Genomic DNA, 20,639 nt, shown 5'->3' with positions numbered 1-20,639 from the left:
AATCTAAAAGCTGCACGACTGGAGCTTACAGACTATAGGCCAGTGTGACGCCTCATTTGAAAGCTAAGACCAACAAAACTGATGGTAACTTTGTTGTCGCCCCTTTGTTATCACATTTTTGAAGCGTTTGTTTTTTTCTCTGTGTTTTTGACGATTTTTGTTGCGTTTTTTTTTACGTATCTTCATCACATTTGTGTTGCTCTTTTGAACCTTTTATGTGTCTTTTCAATCACTATTTAGTTTTTTTTTTTATTGTGCTTACTGTATGTCACTCATTTGTTTGGTTTTCATCCTTGTTTTTGTCGCTATTTTAACGCTTTTTTCAAGAAGCTTTCAGTTTTGGGTAAAGCCAAACTCAGTTCAGTTGGGGGTAAAGAGGTTTGTGTAATTATGGTCTCACATTATGTTTTTGTCCAAAGACCTTGAGCAATGTGGACTTTGAGGATTTTATGAAGACTGGAAAAACGTAGGTCTAAGTTTTCAAAGCTGTGAGACCCGAGAAATTTTAAAATGTCCTAAATTACGCAGTAAAGGGAAGCCTTCATTGAGGTTAAGGTAAGAATGTTTATCAAACTTTTCGAAAAAGACAAACCATTCAGGCTCAATTTGGAAACAACAGATGTGCAAACCGCCTCTTCAATCCTGGTTTGTAGTTGTGAACCAGTGCTTATAGGGATTGATAACCTTATATTGGTCTGCAATTGGTCACTGAGGAGCCTGTATAAATCATCCAATGGAAATACAAGGTGCATGATGAATGCTTATCGCAGCCTAATGATGAAAACAATTATTTGGGCCTTTAACTTTTTATCTGTGTGCAAAATGGAGCCATTTTGAAGACAGAAATGGTGACAAATAATGGTAAGCGGCCGTGAAACGCTGCCGTTCACACTTTCCCAGATTAACGTCATTTGTATCAGTTTAGCGCCAGAGGGGCCCGAGTCGATGATGAAGGGGATCTGAATTGGCCCTGGCTTGAGAGTAGTGGTGGAAGGCAAGGGGAAAGGGTGTGAGAGTTAAAGTGCAATGGCGGGTATAGGGAGGTGTTTGTCATGTGAGCCGAGAAGAGGATCCAAAAGGGGGCAAAGGTGAAAGCTAAAGCAACAGAAAAAGGGGGCCGCTACATTTCCTCTGGCCACCCTTAAATAATGTCCGCAGGCCCAAGTTATTAACCTCTTTAAAGCTTACAGAGCGGAGTAGCACAAGCCTCCATCAGGGCCTGTTGCGGTCAGGGGACAGATAGTGCAGATAATAGGAGCGCCCGTGAAGGGAAGAATGCACGGCGTATCTGGGGATGAGCTGCGCAAGTTGCACAAGCGAGGCAAATAAACGCAGGAATATCGCAGGCACACATAATCAATGCACTTGAATTCAGCGACTACTTTTATTTGTAATAGCATGTATGACGGTTGTTATGGCCCGCCTATAGCATCTCAGGGGCTGGGGAGATGTTGCCGCACGCGCTGAGGGGTGTTATGGAGGCTAAGGATGCTGGTTCACAGAGGGTTCACCCATTACCCAGGCCCTGCAGCCAGCTGGGGGGCTAACCAGGATGATCACAGCCCTGCACAGGCACCAATGATTTTCACATCAAGCCGTCTGATGTACAGCTCCACCGTCTACCAATCGCTCTCACATATCGATTCCCCCTTAAATGAGCCTTCCCCGCTTTGTACCATGAGCAATAATTAAAAAAGCAGCGCATTGATTTTAACTAATATTATGAGAGATCAGGATGTGCACATGCTTACAAAACAGCTAAGGGGCTCCTGGCCGCCATCAGCAGCAGCGGCAGCAGCAGCACAGGGGAAAAGGGAGAAAAAGAGAGGAAACGGCTGATTAAATTCAGGCAACAAAAGGACATGGGCGGACAAAAATCAGGCGCCACAAAACTCAGCGTTTCTGGGGGGGGGACACACACTCCGGGGAAGGGGTGAGGTAGCACAGTGTATAGTCTGCTGTGTCCAAGTCAGACATATACAAGCATTAGAGATGTTTTTTTATAATTTAGTCGATTTTATTATTATTATTATGTCATGTTTTATTGAGACCTTCTTGGAAACGAAGAAAGTTGATTGTCATCTTTTGTTTATTGATTCTGTGTCTATGTTTTGAACACAATGAAACACAATAAAAATAATTATTCTGATCATATTTCACTCTTACATTTTTTTTTTCAGGTTTCATGACAATTATCTGCATAATGTAATGTGCAAGACATCTTTATTTGTCTGGACTAGAATTTACTATTGAAAAAAACAAACACCTTATTCAATATACACACGCTCATCATATAATTAGAATATTATTATATAATATTAAATGCATTTACTTCTGTAACTCAACTTAAAATGTGACCCTAATATCTGATATAGACTCAATACATGCAAAGTGACATATGTCAAGCCTTTGTTTGTTATAATTTTGATTTTTAATTTGGGGGTTTTAGAAGCTGAGCCATAATGATCAAAATGACAACAAATAAAGGCTATACATGTCTCACTTTGCATGTAATGGGTCTGTCATATATTAATTTCACAGTTTAAATTGAATAACAGAAGTAAATGCACTTTTTCATGATATTCTAATTATATGGTGAGCCCCTGTATGCAAGACATACAGAAAATACAGTATGTTAATTTACTGTTTTCAGTCTTTACACCTTTGGGTATTATTTGCCTCCAGACTCATTAACATTCAATATTTGACAAATGGAAAGTCCTTTCGATCCCATACAGAATGCTTGTGGAATGGCAAATTTTAAATATAATGTATAATCAAACACATAAATAATAAACTACTTATTGAATTGATTTAACCACTTCAAGTTTATTGTCAGAAATTGTTTTTTTATCATTTAGTTTAACTGTGTAGAGGGAGATATTAAAGTGTCTGAAACAAAGCTTACAGTGCCCTCATCAAAAATACCTCAACTCATTATTCTCAATGACAAAGAACAAGTAATAGGTCCATGGACGTCAAGTGTCCTCCTTGGACCACTCCCTTCTCTCTCTGTGCCCTCTGTTTCACGGCGCCTCTGTGGCCAGCTCTGAAAATGCAAATGAGACACTTATGACATTTAAAGCTTGGACTGGCGAGCCTCGACATATGCTGCGCCACTGCAGCCACTTTAACCTGATAAAGTCAGTGTCACGCTGGGGAACGTGGGGTGGGATTCTCTCAACACTCTGCAGACTATACGGTAGCCCCCCGGTGGACACCAGTCTGCTGTACTTGGGCCATTGAAGTTTTATCTGTAAAGCGCCGGGGGCAGTTAAGGCTCGCATAAAAGGCCCTGTAACATGGACTCCAGCGGTGCCGTATACGCAGTGGGGGCTCGCTGTAGCGGGCTACCCATAAGCTTCAGCGTATGTGCCAGTGAGTGTCGACAGGCATGAAATTACATCAAGGGCATTTTTTTTGATAAGTGTCGATACTCGCACAATGACGGTCAGCCTTATTGACGCCAAAGTCAAGGGCTGCTGTGTTTGTATTTGTGTGTGAGGTGGGAGCTGTCTGGGCGTGATGAGGAGCCTGCAATGTCAGACAGATGCCAGGGAGAGCTGATCCGGGGGGAGCCTGATCTGTATTGATATGAGTAAATAGATATTGATAAGCATTGGGATTGCTATGGATTGCGTTAAGCAGCAGTATAATAGAGGGGTCCTCAAAAAAGGATTGTGGTCAGAGAGCCACTTTATTAAACAAGTTCCAGCTCTGCGGACTAAAGTGGGTAACGCTTTATATTAAGGCGTGCTCATTATGTATTAATAAGGTACTAATAAGCATTAATAATATGGTTGTAAAGTATTAACATACTGCTTATTATACTTTAATCTCTTAACATACTAATAGGCCATTAATAATAAGCTTATTCATAGCCAACCCTAAACCTAACCTTAACCCTTACCCTAAAATGATTACTAATGCTTATTAATACTTAATGAGCACACCTTAATCTAAAGCGATAGGCTACCCTGAAAGGTATTTTATAATTTATGTGTCGATGTTGTTTGGCGTGGTTTTAATTTGAAGAGGTTCACAGTGATGCACTAAAATTTGATCAATGTTTTCACTGTAATTTGTATATGAGGGCCTTTTAACACAAATGTCTTTTGACAGCTAAAACAAACGTGATTGTCAACAATAATAATGACTGCAAAATATGATTTAACAAGTAAAACATATTGGTAAACTTGTAAAGCGTCAAATGTAAAGTTCAGAAACAAACAAGACTCTGCTGAAATGAATTGCAAGTGCTGTGAGTGGCGCGAGATCGAGGGAATATGCATATAATTACAGCATGTTATACTGCCATCTAGTGATCGGAGAATAAGTGGCAAGAGGCTCACGGTGCGTTGCATTGTATTCAAAGAAAGCTTTCGCATTTAAAATCGTCTTTGGATATCTTGTGTAAAAAAAAAAAAGGAAAAAATAGATTTACAAATTCATATATTTTGATTCTAGAAATGAGTGCTTTCTGTGCTGCACAAGCAAATATGTTTAGGTTTGTTTTTTTTTTTAATCAATACTTATGACGCACAGCCTGTATGCGAGTCATTATGCAAACTAAATGTGCATTGAGCTGACTCCCACAGGACAGTTGTATTGGCTTGAGAGCTTCCTGTCATTGCTAAAAGACATTTCAGTTCAATTTCATCCAGCTGTTGGCTCTAAAAGAAGGACCAGGCATGGCATGTTTATCCATAATATGTTTAATTTGTGCCATAATGCAACTGGCTGGAACGTAAATGTCTGAATGATATTGATTATTTTGTGTCACTCTATCATTAAGCAAAACATTACAGAGGAAAACGCCATATTGTCAAAGTGTGAAAGCCTGAATTAGACAGAAATATGACACAGAGCAGGCCTGTATCATGAATACACATTAGTGTCTGTGTGCTGTGTAATCGCATACACAACACTTACAATGGACGTCAGGCTGGTGCTGAATGAAGGCATGACGTCACTGGGATGGGACGCCTCATTATTTGTGAATGAGCCCTTTCCTGTGCTGCCATGCTGAAGCACTTATGGAGCCAACCAACACCGAGTGTGGTAAACAAATAAGTATTCTTTTCCCTCACCGTCACGCGGCAGTAGGAAAGATTTTCGTCTCAATACGACTTGAAGAAACTGCTTAAGAACTGGGACGACTTAGCAATCTAATGTTTCCTCAATTACTTTACAGGAACAACTGCAAAGGTGGAAAATGTAACATGGGCCTGAGTCTGAAGTTGATATCCGGGGTCCACCTGACTCCAGATTCCCGAGGACATATGTAAACCTTGTGACACGTGCAGCGTGGCTAACTCAATGGCCGCTGGCTGCTCTGCTTTACGCCCACGACACTGGAGGCCGCCATTACTGTACCTCCATATCGGCGCTAGTTTCCCATTGAAAAGCATTGCACTTTAGACACCTTAAAAACAACTTTAACGCCTGCATGGTTTCCATTTTTTCAACACTAGACTAGGCTAGATATTCCTCCTGAGATAACACTGGGTTAGTCACAATTTAAGAAACCAGGCTGGTTTTCGTAAGAAGAATTTTAGAAATCTCGTACTTAATGAGGGTCGGACTGTTAGCATTGGAGCAGCGCGAGCTACACGTCACGCAAGGGCCGAGTCTACAGTGAACATCTCGCCCGTATGTCCTTTTTAGGAACATGATCATCAGAGCTGGGGAGGGGGAGTCTGTAAATCCGCCATGAATTCCCCCACGACCGTAGTCATTATGGTAAACGGGGAGGAGTGAGCAGAAGCTGTCCATTTATATATACAGTCTATGGGCTAACTCCTTGCCGGTCCAATTAGCTTCCATTACAGGCCACTAGTGTCGCTGTTATATTGTTGACACACATTTCACCCTCTCGCAGTCAGTCCCTTGTTCTACGACACGCAGCGCTTTACCCCCTCTCACACACAAAGGCTGTACTTTACTGATATCAGCTGTTATCCCCGTCAGCATCGGTCCCCAGGCGCTATGCTAACGGCCTCCTCTACAAGCCAATTTACAAGGATTCTGGTCATGTTTACATTAGCCCTCTCTCAGTGCATGAAAAGAGCAGGGCCGCGGCGCAGAATAGAAATGAGCAAATATGAATAATTCAATCTTCCTCCTGGCCATTAACACGTTTCCCTTGAATAAAGTGATAATAGGTTATCATCTGTGAAATGGAAATTTCATAACAGAGACGGTGAGCAGAGTGTCTCCAGTTACACCAGAGGAAATTAATTTCACAGCACATCTGCTCCACAAAGCCACGGCCCTCCAAAGCTAAGTATGAGAAAATGTAGTCGTTCAGCTCTGCTAGCTTTCTAATTAGATTAGCATGCTTATTTGAAGGTGGGAATCTTTAGTCTAGTCAAAGGAATTAGTGTTCCCCATTACACATACCTAATATTTATAATAATGAAATGACTTAGCCAATTAGGAAAGGTTAAAATTGCGTTACTTCGCCTTATTATGTTAGCCAGATGGCGCCCTCTGAATGGGATGGTCCATGTTGTGCCCTGCATCTGGATGAGGACTTTGGTGACCAGTTCTACATAGCACAATGGAACAGCAGTCATCGACCCGTTTAGGGCTTCTTCAGTTTTTTTGTTGTTTTTTTTATTTTAGGAAACCGCTTTAGCTGAAGGAGCAATCAAAAGTTTAATGAAAAAAAGACCCAGGCTTTCTGTCCATCTTAGTTGAAAACGATAAACACCGGCGAAAACAATCAATCCTGAAATTGAAAACTTGTGGAAGCAGGATAAGGAAGTCACAGCAGTGTAAACAGTTATGATTTTGATGCTATCCTCATAACAATGGCACAGAGGGAGTAAAACCTCAGAGGGACTTCATCCTGTTAACTTTGTGGTCACCACTTTCATTTTTTTTCCTCCCATCATTTTTTGTTTTGTTTCGTTTTGTTGTTTACTGGTGGACAGCTGTAAATGATAAGAGATTGAGGGCCATTATCTGAAATGGAGATCAGCAATCCCTCTGGTGCGTGGCTATGAGACTCAAAGACTCAGACTGGAGCTCTCTGTGAGTGAGAGAGGAGTGGGCAAGGAGCTTAGCCCATGTTTCCTGCTGTAGTCCACGCGGCACGTCATCCAATTCAAACATGAGTCTTAATCACATCACCTAAATGTAAAGGTGCTATACTATTATTAAAAAAATATATTGCGGACCATTGAAAGTTTCTGTAAAATTAACTCAAAAGGGAAAAAATGTTTTTTTTCACAAAAACAATAAGACAAATGTTTATCAATATTAGATGAAGCATAGTCTCAGATATCCACAATGTCGAAGTGAAGCACCGGTCATAAAGTTCATCAGCTCTGTAGCTCCTTGTACCTGCAACAAAGAGACTATAGCTACATTAAGGAAAATACAGTTAAAGTATAGCTAAGATAGACAGCATATTGATGAGATGGAGCAAGGTACTGTTTCAGAATTATTTGTACCTACCAATTTTGCCAGTTTTCGTTAGTCAACATGAAATTTAAAATCAAACAGGTACAAGTTCATGTTTTACATTAACCTACAAAGCACGGTTTGTTTGTAAAGCTACAAACCTGCACCTCGACTCCGCTTCTACTACAAATCCCTGTCAAGGTTAAACTCAAAAGGCACACATTGTTCTCTATAGCAATTCACCACTACTCTTTCTCTATCCTGCTCCAGTCTTCTCCAGATTAAGGGACTTGTATTATAAGACACAGAATTAAGCCTGCAGTGTCCTAAAGATATAGTCCAATTCACTGCTCTTAATTTTGCAATTCCATCCCTGTGCTTGCTGCAAAGCCCTGCTTCTCCATCAAAACCATTAGGGCTGTTGAAGCCCAGAGTATCATCAACAATGACAGGTAAATATTTAGGCTGTCTTGCCGGAGCAAATAAGCCGGCCAAGGTCAAATGGACATTTTAGTCCATTCTAGTTTAGATCCATTGGTCTTGGGTTTCCGTATTGCAGTGTACACAAATGCATAGCCCTGAAGGTAATTGAGAAACTTGGACCGGCCCAGAATCACGATAAACACAATGTAACATTTTCAATATTTAGATAAAGAAAATATCTAGATTTGTACTTCATTGTCATGCTGCTTTAACTTCATATCACTTTATGCATCAGAAACAACACATCTAGGGACGCAACAATCCCATCTCTGAAAAAGGTCAAGTAAGCCTATTTGCAGCTAAGAAAATCATCTCATGTTAAACAATGGACTTCCAAATCTGCCATTTATCATACCATCTGTCATACTGAAGAATTGCTCCTGTGTTGGGAAGAGGGAAAAAAAATCATAATTGGAGTTTTTATCTTTTTCCATTATTTCCTCCTACAAGGTCTGTCAACAAAATCAAAATGCCTTTTTGAGGCACATCAGGAAGTGCAGCGTGGGCCCAGCCTCAGTGGCCTAAGAGATAGACAGCAGCAGATAAGAAGTAAGTGAGTTCTTTGGTTATATGTGTCAACAAGAGACTTTATGGCTTTGAAGTAATAAATCATAAAAAACTACTCTCTTCCTAAACATTTATAGATAAGGGAGTTAGGAATCGAATCAATTTAAGTTTCTGTACACAAGGTCCCAACACGGACTGCAAACAGTCAAGTATCACACCATCTCAAACTACAGCCACTGTAAATGCAATTGTGTGGAGATTGGGCATGTCATTGCCCACACTGTGCATTACCGTGAAAGGCAGGAATCATAATGGGTCAGAACAGCCTTTTAATAAAAATAATCTGTGCTATCAGAAAGCAATATACTTCAGTGACTGAAACTTTGCCTCCCTCATACATCATAAAACACAAATGTGTTGACATTTATAATCACAAAGTAATAGTTTGATAGTAGTCTATTTTTATTCTAATGGGTGCATCTGTCACTCGAAATTGCATTGAGTTTAACTAATAACATTTATTTTCAAAACATTACAGCCATATTATGCTAAAAAGAAACGCATAAAACACATTAAGTGCTTGTTTCCTCCAGCTGTTTGACTTCTTCTGTCGATTTACAAATTTTGCCGAAAGCATAAGCAGCTGATTATCATAAAGAGTTTGTCTTGTATTTGCTGAGAATGACATGATAATCACAATTAAAAATGCTGAAGTGTTTATGATATTTGGAGTGGAAAATGACAGTATAATTCAATTGACTTAACTAGTCAATTGAATTATACTGTTTTACTGAACAATCAACAACTAGTAAATTGTTTGACTTGCTGTACTTTGCATTATAATAAATAACCTTTAACCATTAGCCATTAACCTTTAACCATTAGTCATTGTGAAGTGTGTTTGTGTATCATACAATATAAAATTTACTTTTGTCAATTTTGTAAAAAAGAAAAAAAAACATTAAAAAGTAAGTGGGTCAATGATAAAAAAACAAACTAGATTCAAATATCATTAAAAGTTTAAACTCTATTCCTAACTTTCCCCAATGTCGCGCATGTCCTCTTCAGTTGCGAATAAATTAATATTTTAAATCTAAAAAGGTGCTGCTCCGCTGTGGCCCCTGTTCCGCCGATGGGCCATTCATCACAGAGTTAAGTGTCAGCATTAAATTATCAGCCGCTATTATGACAGCAACATTACTCATCAGGATTAGGGCTTTAGCCAAACAGACGCTCCACGGCCGCGGCGCATCTCCTGCTCCCTATCGATCGCTGTTCCCTCCATTACCAACACACTGGGGCTATCTGCATGACACCGGCACACCGCGCATGTTGATGATGCTCTTGTCTGTTAGCAGGATGCTTGTATCATGAGGTATAGGGGAGAGGGAAGAGGAGGGAGAGGCTGGGGGGGTGGGGGGGGGGGTGGAGGGCGCAAAACACGGGGGGAAAAGCTGGAGATAAAGAGAGACTGTATGCAGAAGCTCTCCTGAGAGTGCAGCTATAATGAAGTGCTGGATAGGTTTAATACGAACAACAGAAGGGGCCACTGCCGTAGTCAAGTGCTGTTAATATCGCCTCCATTCCTTAAGCAAATCAACTTATCTGGCAACGCCTGTGTTTTCGATAAGGAGCGAGGATGAGGTCCGTGGAGAACAGCGTGATTTAGATGTTGTTTAAAGTGAATATCCAGATAGCTCAAAAGAGAAAAAAGAAAAAACACACGCACACACTCTGCTATGATGTGGATCTTGTATGTGCGAAGGGGCCTGGTGTTTTTGTACTCAACGGAGCATGCACTGAAGACTGCAGAGGGAGAGATAAAAAGTGCATTGGTTGGCCTTTCTGCATAAATCCCTCATTTCTCTGCCCCAGCCTCAAACGTGCCACAAGACATTACTTAAATAATGCCTGAAGGTGCAACGCCACTGACGGTGTCCCCCTTCGTTCAATTTGAAACGCATCAAATCCTCTCTAATTCCACATTTCAGGCTTTTTAAATTGCCCTGTGCTCTGAAACGTAACCGAAGGCTTCAACTTTGTTTCGAGACTTTTTTTTTTTCCCACCCCCCCCTTATTTTCTATTAATGTCAACTTTGAGAGGATGAGATAGGAGAGCGAATAAAGCCATTTTCTCTTTGTTGTAAATGTCTTCTCCGCAGTCACACAGGAGCGTCCAAGGATTTTCAAAGTGAGTCCGTTTTACAAAAGTGAACACCTTCAGGGACTTGGAGGTGGCATGTGTCTCTCAAACAAAAAGGTCTCTCCGTTCGCCATTCCTTTTGGGAAAACTATGGACAGTACAACAAAGTGTCCCATTAGGAGACGGCCTTTGTCTGATAAATGGTTTTAAACACGACGCCCGACTTCAAATGGACAAAGTCAGTTGAAGACAGAACTAATACTGCTGAGTACAAGCCATTCTGAGTCTACTCTGATTTGACCTAAAGATCATCAGTGACTATTTAAGATATGTTAGATTCCTTAGAACACAGCCAGAGAAGCTGCAGGCATATTCAGAAGATTCAATTCAGCAGAATAAAGTACTTGTCAAAGTAATTTCTGCTGAGTAAACTTAAAGCAGAACTAAGTAACTCTAGAGACCATAAGCGCCACCGCAGGTGTCGGAGCGTGTTGCGTCTTTTTTTACTCATTAATTGTCCGTGAGAGTAAATACTACGCTGACAGAAAAGACAAAGGGAGAGAGGGATATTGTACATCCAATTACACAATGGAGATCATTTTTTTCACTCAAAGTTGGCTGTAAACACTGCTAAAGTGGCGCTAAGCCACAGTTAGCTTGACCCGTTAGCCTGTTAGCTTCTTCTTTGTGGTTCCATTGGAGTGTATTGCGCCTCCGACCCAGAGGTAGGGAAGTTGCAATTGTGGTTTTCCGACCAGAGACACCAGGGGGAGATGAAAGACCCCCCCAATCATCCCATTAACACTTGTATTAGGGACTACGAAAAGGATTTATTGAGGTAAACAAGTTCTTCTTTAAATAAAAAGTAAAAAATAATTTGCCTATGCAGGTAATCTTGACAAGCAAACAAAAATACTGAAAATAAAACATTGAAAATATAGAAACATAAACATTTAAAATATGTCGTCAATATGAACACTGTTCCCTGATAACTTTTTTTCTTTTTTTTTTAGCTCAAAACTAGTTCCAATGTGTTTCCAGATGTGATCCTTTATGAAATGTCATAGTAATTAATGGTAATGACATTAACAGTTAAAAATGGGCATCTTGTCCTTGTGCAACACAAACAGCCCGACAGCATTTTCTCATTCAGTTACTCCCAGAGAAACAAGGTAAAACCTCTCAAAACAAACAATCCTGGCACTTCCAAAATCCTCTATGAAAAATGTTCTCGTAGAATTCAAATGATGCAGACGAGCCGCAGTCTTTGTTTCCTACCTTTAACTCATCTTATCGCCCTATTACAAATCTCTTTACCCGGACCAACGTCATTTTTCTCCCATGTAGCTATCAAATGCCCCTGCCCCCATGTGTATCGACCACCCTCCTCCCGGAGATCAATACTGAGCCTATGGAGAAAGGAACAAAAACTGTAATTACTCACAAAGCAACAAATTCCTCGGCGATAACAGCTTATTTCATTCATTATTGCAAGAAAGAAAAATACTCACATGCACGCACATATAGATCAGAGGGAGTGAGACCACGCTGGCTCGTTTGCAGCTTGTTTGTCAGAAAGTATATAAAACTATAGGTGATCAATGGGAAAACTATTCACTGACCGTGTTGCCCAATTGCATGTAAATGAATGTTGAGGTTTGAATTGAAGATGACAAACTTTGTTCCCTTTATTCTTGAATCCACTTGACAATGCATGGGACAAAGAGCAAGGCCAGAACAAAATCCATTCTGAATTGCGTCTGGAAGAGATGAATTATTTTCCACCATGAGAAATAAGGTGAGCAATAAAACCTTTCATGATACAAAAGGGTGAGGAAGGATAACAAACAAGTGGGTGAGATTTGCTGCCTTTCAGCAACCCTCTTAAGTGGTAATGGGATAACCCCGGACACGTCAAGAGCCTATCAAACTGCCCCTCACATTCGACCCCTGGGTGAGACAGGAAGGGCCCGCTTTGTTTGTAGCAATTGGGTGCTGTGTGCAGGGCCGTAATGAAGTGACCTGAAATAATGGAAAGCCCTGGGCCCCGCGCGGATGATTTTTGCTGGATAAGAGCAGAGATCCTGATTTGGAGTCACAGTTCATTTCATTTTTTGCCTCTGATGAGATCTCCTCAGTTATCTGATAAAATTGAACAGCCATTACCGACAGGGGCTCAGGCCGGCCAAGCGGTAAAGCGCTGCCGACTGCTCCTAACAGAAATCCTATACACTCCACTTTGTCAGCAGTTTTGAATTCATCGTTGCTGGGGGTAGAGCCAGATGATAGGAATAAGCCTGGCCCAACCAAGATTGACACTTCATTTCAGAAATCAATATTTACAATTTACTTCTTTCAAAGTTCATTCTGGGAGAAGATTCCATATTATCCTTTCCAAATAAGCTGATCATATCTCCCTCCACTTCTGGAATGGCTTTTCCCAAAATGTGAATTTTTTTGGTTTGGGAGGAAAAAAATCAATGTCGCCATTGTAGGCTGCAATCTGCCCTTTGATGACAGTAAATCTTTATCTTTTTATAGGCAAACGGCTGTGGGCCGCTGACACCATTTCCTCCAGAACAAAGCCCCTCGGCCCGTGTGGACTCCAGTAGATACATAGAGCCCTAATGTGGCTGGACATGCCACCGACGGGTCATTAATCAGAATCTCTGACAGCCACCTCTTCCCAATCTGCCCCGACTTCAGCCCCTCGACAAGCACACTCAGCCACCAGCCACAGGAGGCCACGCAGGGAGCACGAGACATGGGACAGGCCGATTGGATGGGCACTGGGAAGACGGGATGGAGAAGATGAGGAGAGACTCTACAAAGCCGAGGCATAAAAGGACTCTAGCCTGATGGGTCCGGCTTAGAGATAAGAGATGTGGGAATCACACAAGTGTCTCAGATAGTGTACAGTACACGCTGGGTCAAGATGGGTGAGATTATCAAGGATAAAACGAATGAAAATTCCTATGGCGCAAATAGAGGGACGAGAATATGTTTACATTAAAACAAATAATGGATGATTTGTTTTCATAAAGATTTAGCTCAGTCAGTGTGTTGGTTCACTTTCAGCAGTGAGCATTAGGTAAAGCCATTGTAATATCCATGTTCACTTAGCTTTGGACAGTTGTATACAATATGAGTCACTGTTTTGTGAGTGGATAATACCATGTATTATGTTTAGAATACAGTATCTACAGGACACATATTTTAGATGGGTTCCACAGTAGCAGATTGTGACCTTCCTTACCTTGCAGCCAGCGAGGATGTTATGAGTTTATTCTCGGGGGAGTGATCCATTGGAGTCCGCAAAGCGTCCTTTGAGGGCTCCTATCAAAACATGAATGGTAGATGAATCAGTTGATTTTTAAATGTACAGATTGTACTGTGCACCACCTCAGCTATACTTGGGAGTTTATTTGTCATCACTGAGGTGGACTTTGAGTCATTTTGTATCGATGAAGAGGAAAGGACATTGACAAGAAGAGAATACAAACGATAAAAGGCTCATTCTGTGGCTGTGTACTTCCTGTTACCTTCTGCCCCGATTCATTTTGGGTCTCATCTCAAAATAGACACCGGCCGATGATTATTTCTAAATTTCATTCCCAAGCACTCCCTGTTTTCTTGCAACGTTTTGTTCACCTCGACCTGTATCTCAGAGCCATATAGAGGTGCGATAAAAGCAGGCATTAGCCGCCATCATCACGAGTATACCCTCAGAGGTACAGCGTGATGCAGTTAAAGGAGAAATAACTAATCACAACTTTGGCTTCACTGAAAACCTTAACGCGATTTGGAGCGAAGTTAGGCCCCAGCGAGCATGTGTGTTATCCGATTTTCATTGTTCTTTGGGATGGAAGTGATGTTCCAAATCATCTTATAGGCACAGCTAATCCGGTTTCAATTGATCACGGGTTTGCAGAAGAACCATTTTCTCATCGTCTGTCAGGTGCCCGAGGATAGCATAAAACAAATATATCTCTGAGAAATCTATGTGATTATGAATACAGCTTTTTTTGGGGGGAGGAGGGGTAAGTGAAATCCCACTCACGAAACCAAGTGTACTCCATTAAAGCGCCCCCCTTCACCATAAGCCCCGGTGGATAAAATAAAATACTGCACTTCTTCGTATTGATTGGGTAAAATGAAATAATCTATGATGCATGAACAAGCGTTAAATGAAATAATAATGTCCTTAGCGGTGGAAAACGGATTGCTGGTACAGTAATTGGGCAGATTTATTTCCGCCCGTTGGTAAATGGGGAGGGAGAGGGGAGGGACGGAGGTGGCGGTCGCCCGCTGAAAACTGCCCTGCTATTTTATTTAATCTCATATTGGAGGAATTATTGGCTGGTAATCTATTGTTAAACATCATTTGGGGTGAAGGATTGAGGACGTCGAGCTTTGCCCCCGCACACGATCAATTCATATCTCATTAGTGCGCATTATTTAGAATTGGCAGAGTTGCCCTGCAGGGACACAGCTGGAGAGAGCCACTGGAGGGCCCTCGCTGCTGCTCAAATGAAGTGTCACGTACTGTAGCTTATGACCTCATAACTGCATAATATAAAACGCTTTTGCCTGGGATATTGATTCGGCTCAGGTCAATGTAGGGAAAAAAATCATAAAGATTAAGGATCATAGAGTTGCGGAGCCATTAGCACCCTGAAGAAAAAGCCGTTGAAAGCAGAGAATAATAGCAAAGCAAGTCGGCGGTATATTATTTGCTGTATTGGAAAGTCAGAGTCATATGGAGTAATAACTGTGATTGATGCCACGGCTGGAATGAAAGGCAAACTAATTAGTTGGTTGAATGAAACTCAATTGACAGATTGAGAAACCAAGTATTTTCTGTATAGACTAGGTTACTGAAGCATTATTTTCCGATATGGTTTTGTCAATACGTAAACTATTTATGATTTTATCATGACAATTTAATTTTAATGTTTTAAATACTGTGCCGACATTTAACAATGCATTGTTTACATTTCCCATTTGTGTGATTGCTGCTTATGCCAGGCAACAAAAACTCAGTCACTCAGTATTGGGTATTAAAGGAACAGGCCACTGTTTTTACATACTGAGATATGCTCTTACCTTCCCTTAGACCAGGGGTTCCCAAACTTTTTTGGCTGGGACCCCAAAATTGACATGTAGACAACCCGGGACCCCCATTGTATAAAGTTAATGCCTCTTACGCTACTTTAGGGAAGAAATATATTTTATAATCAATTAATATTTATCCAAACAGTTTATTTTGAATAACTGAATGGATTTCACTAATTCTAGTTTATTTGTTCATTTGAGCAGTTAAAATTCTGCTCAAAAGGAGTGGGCCGAAGCAAAAGCTTATAAACGCCCACCCCGAAATCATTACAATAAAAGTGTATATCGCAACAGTAGTACAAAAGAACATATTACAAAGTACTAGAGCCTTGGAACACAGCATGCGCACACGTGAACACAACGTACCCGTTTGTGATTTAACACATTATGATACAATTCTAGGCTGGTTTACGCACAAATATACTAAAAACAGGAGCATTTTTCATTTTATTTCATCTTGATATCATCTGGGGACCCCCACTCAAGGCCTCGCGACCCCCACTGCCTGTGGGAACCACTGCCTTAGACGAGTTGATTTGTAACCGTCTGATCTTTGTGTGTGCACTCAGTCATGCATTGCTGGGCAAATGTATTAGAATGTATGAGCAAGCCAAAGGCAAATTTCTGCCATCATTGTGCATGGTAGACAATAAAGTTTTTCTATTCTATTCTATTCTATTCTATTCTATTCTATTCTATTCTATTCTATGCAAATGTTGTTTGTATTTAGCCCCTCCCAGCTTAGCTCCAAACTGGGGTGAAATTAGAAGCAATTTCACGTTATACCTATTTAAATACAGTTACGTGAGCCTTTACACGATCCAAGTCTAGTTACACAAAAGGAAACGTGTTGAAAAAGGGGCACTATATTGTGAGGCGTATTAACACCTTAGGAGCAGTTCGACATCCGTGCAGTAAAGTCAGATATTACTGTGAGGACGTGGAACTGCTCCTATGTTATTACGCCTCACAATATAGTGCCGCTTTTTATCCACTTAGAAAGTCGACATGTTTAATGCAAAAACAGTGACCTATTCCTTTAAGCTCTCCTCACAGTCTTGTGTTGGAGGAAGTCAAAGATTATTGTGTTTGATAATGCGCCATCAGTTCAGGGTTGAAAGGAGAAGGACTTATTATAACTAAGAAATAAAAACGTTATGTTGCAGCGTAAGTGAAATAACCCCAACATAGAGGTAAAAGCCTATGTTCTGCTTAAGTACAAAACCATAGTGATTTTTTCTAATAGGGCTGAATGGTGAGATAGCTGCGAGATGTGTGATCAATATCCAGACCAGATCCGTGTGGAGCGGCAGGAGCTTCCCCTCTGTTCACTGAGCACACAAAAGGAAAAGTGTCATATTGTGATCTTTATCCAGTAATCGCCCTGACACACAGTCAAGTGATATATATGTCCGCTAGTCCGCTCTACAGCTTCAGGCTGTCCGTAGTGAGGTCCACGGCGAACATCTGAGCTCACTCTCTGGCAAAAGATGACGAAGAAGTGACTATTTAAAAACGGTACAAAATGTTGGTACTCACACAACTGGTACCAATTGTCTGCTGCGTCCTGAAATATAAAGTTCATAGAATAGGACAATTCTACAACAGTGAAATCAAACCATGATCTGTAATAAAACAGACTAAAAGGGAAAAGCGACAGTGTTCACTTCCTGGATTAGTCAAAGTTCATTTTCAGCCACCAAACAAACAGAATGGTATCCAAGTCGATACACCACCTGCCCCAGGAACAACAGCCTGCACTTTGGATAAGCGCTTGTCAAACGACTTCCCTTAAATGTTGCTTTACTAAAAAAAAAAGCAATGGCCCAGCAGTATAGGCATAAAGGCATTGAGAGGCAAAGTGGTTGGCACTGTCACCTCACAGTAAGAAAGTCCCAGGTTCAATTCCAGATAAAGTCCCTTTCCGTGTGGGGTTTGTATGTTTCTCCCCGTGTCGGTGCAGGTTTCCCCCACCACTAAAACATGTGTAATAGGTTTTCCTCTGGGGCCAGGACTTCTGAAAATCAGTGGGACTTTCCAGGTCAAATAAGGGTATATATATTTAAATTAAATTCACAAGTAGAGACTTCACTGTAGTAACGGAGACGTATACACAGATGTCAATTATATTTAGGAACAAATCAGTCAGATGTTCATAAGCCGTGTCAAAAAGATGAGATTTGGTATGTTGTGTATACAAATAATGATAGTAAGGAAGTATTCATAGTGTGAAATAAGAATGGGGAAAGGAGCAATTCTGGGGGTAATTCTTCTTGCTGTTTTCTAAATGCAAAAGGTTTAATCATGGAGACATTACAATTTGAATTGTTCTAAAGCGGCAGCTGAGTGTATTACAACAGGTGTAGAGTCCCCAAAGACATGCAAAGACTGTCAGCCCAAGTAGCCCAGCTCCACAAGACTGACAACATTCCTTATACAGAGCAAACCTGACACCTACTGGGCAACAGGAGTAAGGAAGTTATGATTTCTATGACATACTGTAATCTGAACAGTCTTAAATGCAGAATAATCCGAAAACATACAACAATTACAAGTTAAAGCACTTCAAAATGTCTCTGAAATGTGGACAAAAACAAAACAGTTTGTACAAATGTCTGTTGCCTTTACAAAGCTCCACTATTCAAGAGGCAGCTAATAAGTTATTCATAACGTCCATTTAGCCCTTATGCATTTTTAATTGTCCAGACATAGCCTTTATGTCATGATATTGAGGCACATATTTACTGTGTGATTATTAATGGCGCTGATGAATAATTGTGACCTGAAGGTTGGCATATTACATTCCAGCAGACGCCTCATTTTCAAATTGACAATAAATAATGCTGGAAATCATTGAAGTCCCTTTGAGTTTCATAGTCTAAGAAGATTTTTTTCACTGATTCTATATTATTTAGCAGATAGCATCTTTTTACCGGGAGCTGTGGAGAGCAACATTGATTTTTTTTTTTCCCCCTCCCCAAAGCCATACAGTATGTCCTTACCTTGAATGTCAGAGGTGTTCATCACTGTTTTTCAATATTTGCTCACCACCATTGTGCCATGTCATCACTCAGCAAGATGTGCGAGCTTTTGGAAAATGCACTTTCAGCACTATAGCATGCTGTAGTTTATGGTGAATCTATAATTTGGATCTTTAAAAAAAAAAAAAAATCCCGATGTACTTGTTAATTCTCCAAAATGGCCCCGCCGCCTTGTTAATAGTGACCTACTGTAAACTTGTGTAACCTCTGCTCACGGAGCGTACTGTCTTACAAGAGCCGTCCGCTGTCGACTTCTAACATTTCTTTAATCACATTTACAGCTGTAATACTGCTGTGTGGGACATCGGACAAGTGATCCGACAGGCAGCGAACAGGAGTGGAAATGTCTGCAGGCGTGTAACAATTAAAACACTCTCGGCTGTGTTGAGTTTCTAAGCCTGTTGTAACAAAAAAATAAATAAAACATATTTCTGAATTTGCATCCATCAACATATTGTGTCATATAGGTCATAAGCCATGTAGAGATCTCCTCACGTCACATAGTGCAAAGTAGGCTAACTGATATCAAAGCTTTATTTTCATGCAGCTATATTGTACTGAGCTTTGGCTATTGAGTTTCTCGATGAATGTCCTCTATTCTACAAGACACCTGTCTCTTATCGGCCTCTTATCTGCAAGGATCGAAGCATGCAGACTCTTGAATTACCTATCCATACAATGTCATCTGTTTGTCCCCCAAGTTGGTGAAACATGACCTTGAAATCAGAGGCGGCTAAAATAAATAAATGAAACCCTAATCAAAAATGCTGCTCTCCTCTGGATGGGTGTCAAAGAGGAAGGATGATCTGTCCTGATTTGATTTTGTTTCCAAACCACATGATGCATTCGGACAATTAAAATTTTAGCAAGTCATTCGCTGATAGCTCGTGAGTGAGTGCTCCTGGGCCATGCTGGGTTTTGGGTTTCTTGCGGTTGTGCCGACACTCTGAGGACAGGTTATTTATGTTGGCCCTTTGCCACGTCTGAGAAAACCATGTTTCAGAGAGTGTGTCTGGAGTCCGCAGCAAGGTCAAAAGTGTTGAAGGAGTAGCACAGACACTGGCTTTTAGTGCTTCTGGTCAGACTGAAAGAAGCAGAATGCTTGGAAACTCAGTGTGCGTACAATTGTGGACTGTTTCACAGTCAGTGTGGCATGGTGTGGAGATAAAGAAAATGAAAGTGAATGAAATTAAGATGAAGTCATCACCTATAATCTGGTGCTGCAGAGCAACACTGCAGGGACCCGTGATGGGGATACAGCCGTGTCGGTCAACAGACACCCACAAATGGTTGTGCACTAGTCCGTGACACTCTCTTACCTTCAGGGGTCTGTGGAGAATAAAGTGACAGCACTGATGATGATGTCATCAAACAGAGCCCTGGGATGATGTTTTTAATACAGTGTGTTGCACAGGGTTTGCTAGTTTAATGTGAACTGAAGCATGCAACTCTTCTAGAGGCACCGCCAAACTTTGGTTTGCTTCAAGTGTGGCCTTATAATAAATAATGAAATACACTGTGCGTTCAACAGCTCCCGGCTGTCTGTGCAGGGCCATTTCTGTGTTTGCATTACGCTCTATTGGGTTTTTCCTCATTGAAATGTATTCACCAAAAACCTGCTCTTCAGAAAGACGTCAAGAGGAAATGACAAAAAAGAAACCCACAAGAACTTAGAAATATGTGTGCAGTACCCTTTTTTTTTTTTTTTTTACTTAACTTAACTTAACCTTAAAAGATTCCAATGTTGGTATCATTGATTACTATACCGATTTGATAACATATTTATTTCTTGTAAATAATCATTGCTTTGCTGTCATTTCTGTTGCATTTTAAATGTTTATAGCCTATAGCTTCTTTGTCCCATTAGAGTTGCAGGACTAATTGGTCAGGATATTCTCAGGCCGGAGACTTGGAGAGCAAATAGATTTTCGGTAACACTT

This window comes from Gobius niger (assembly GCF_951799975.1).
Source record: "Gobius niger genome assembly, chromosome: 8".
In the NCBI taxonomy this organism is placed as follows: Eukaryota; Metazoa; Chordata; class Actinopteri; order Gobiiformes; family Gobiidae; genus Gobius; species Gobius niger.
This window is presented reverse-complemented; position numbering follows the sequence as displayed.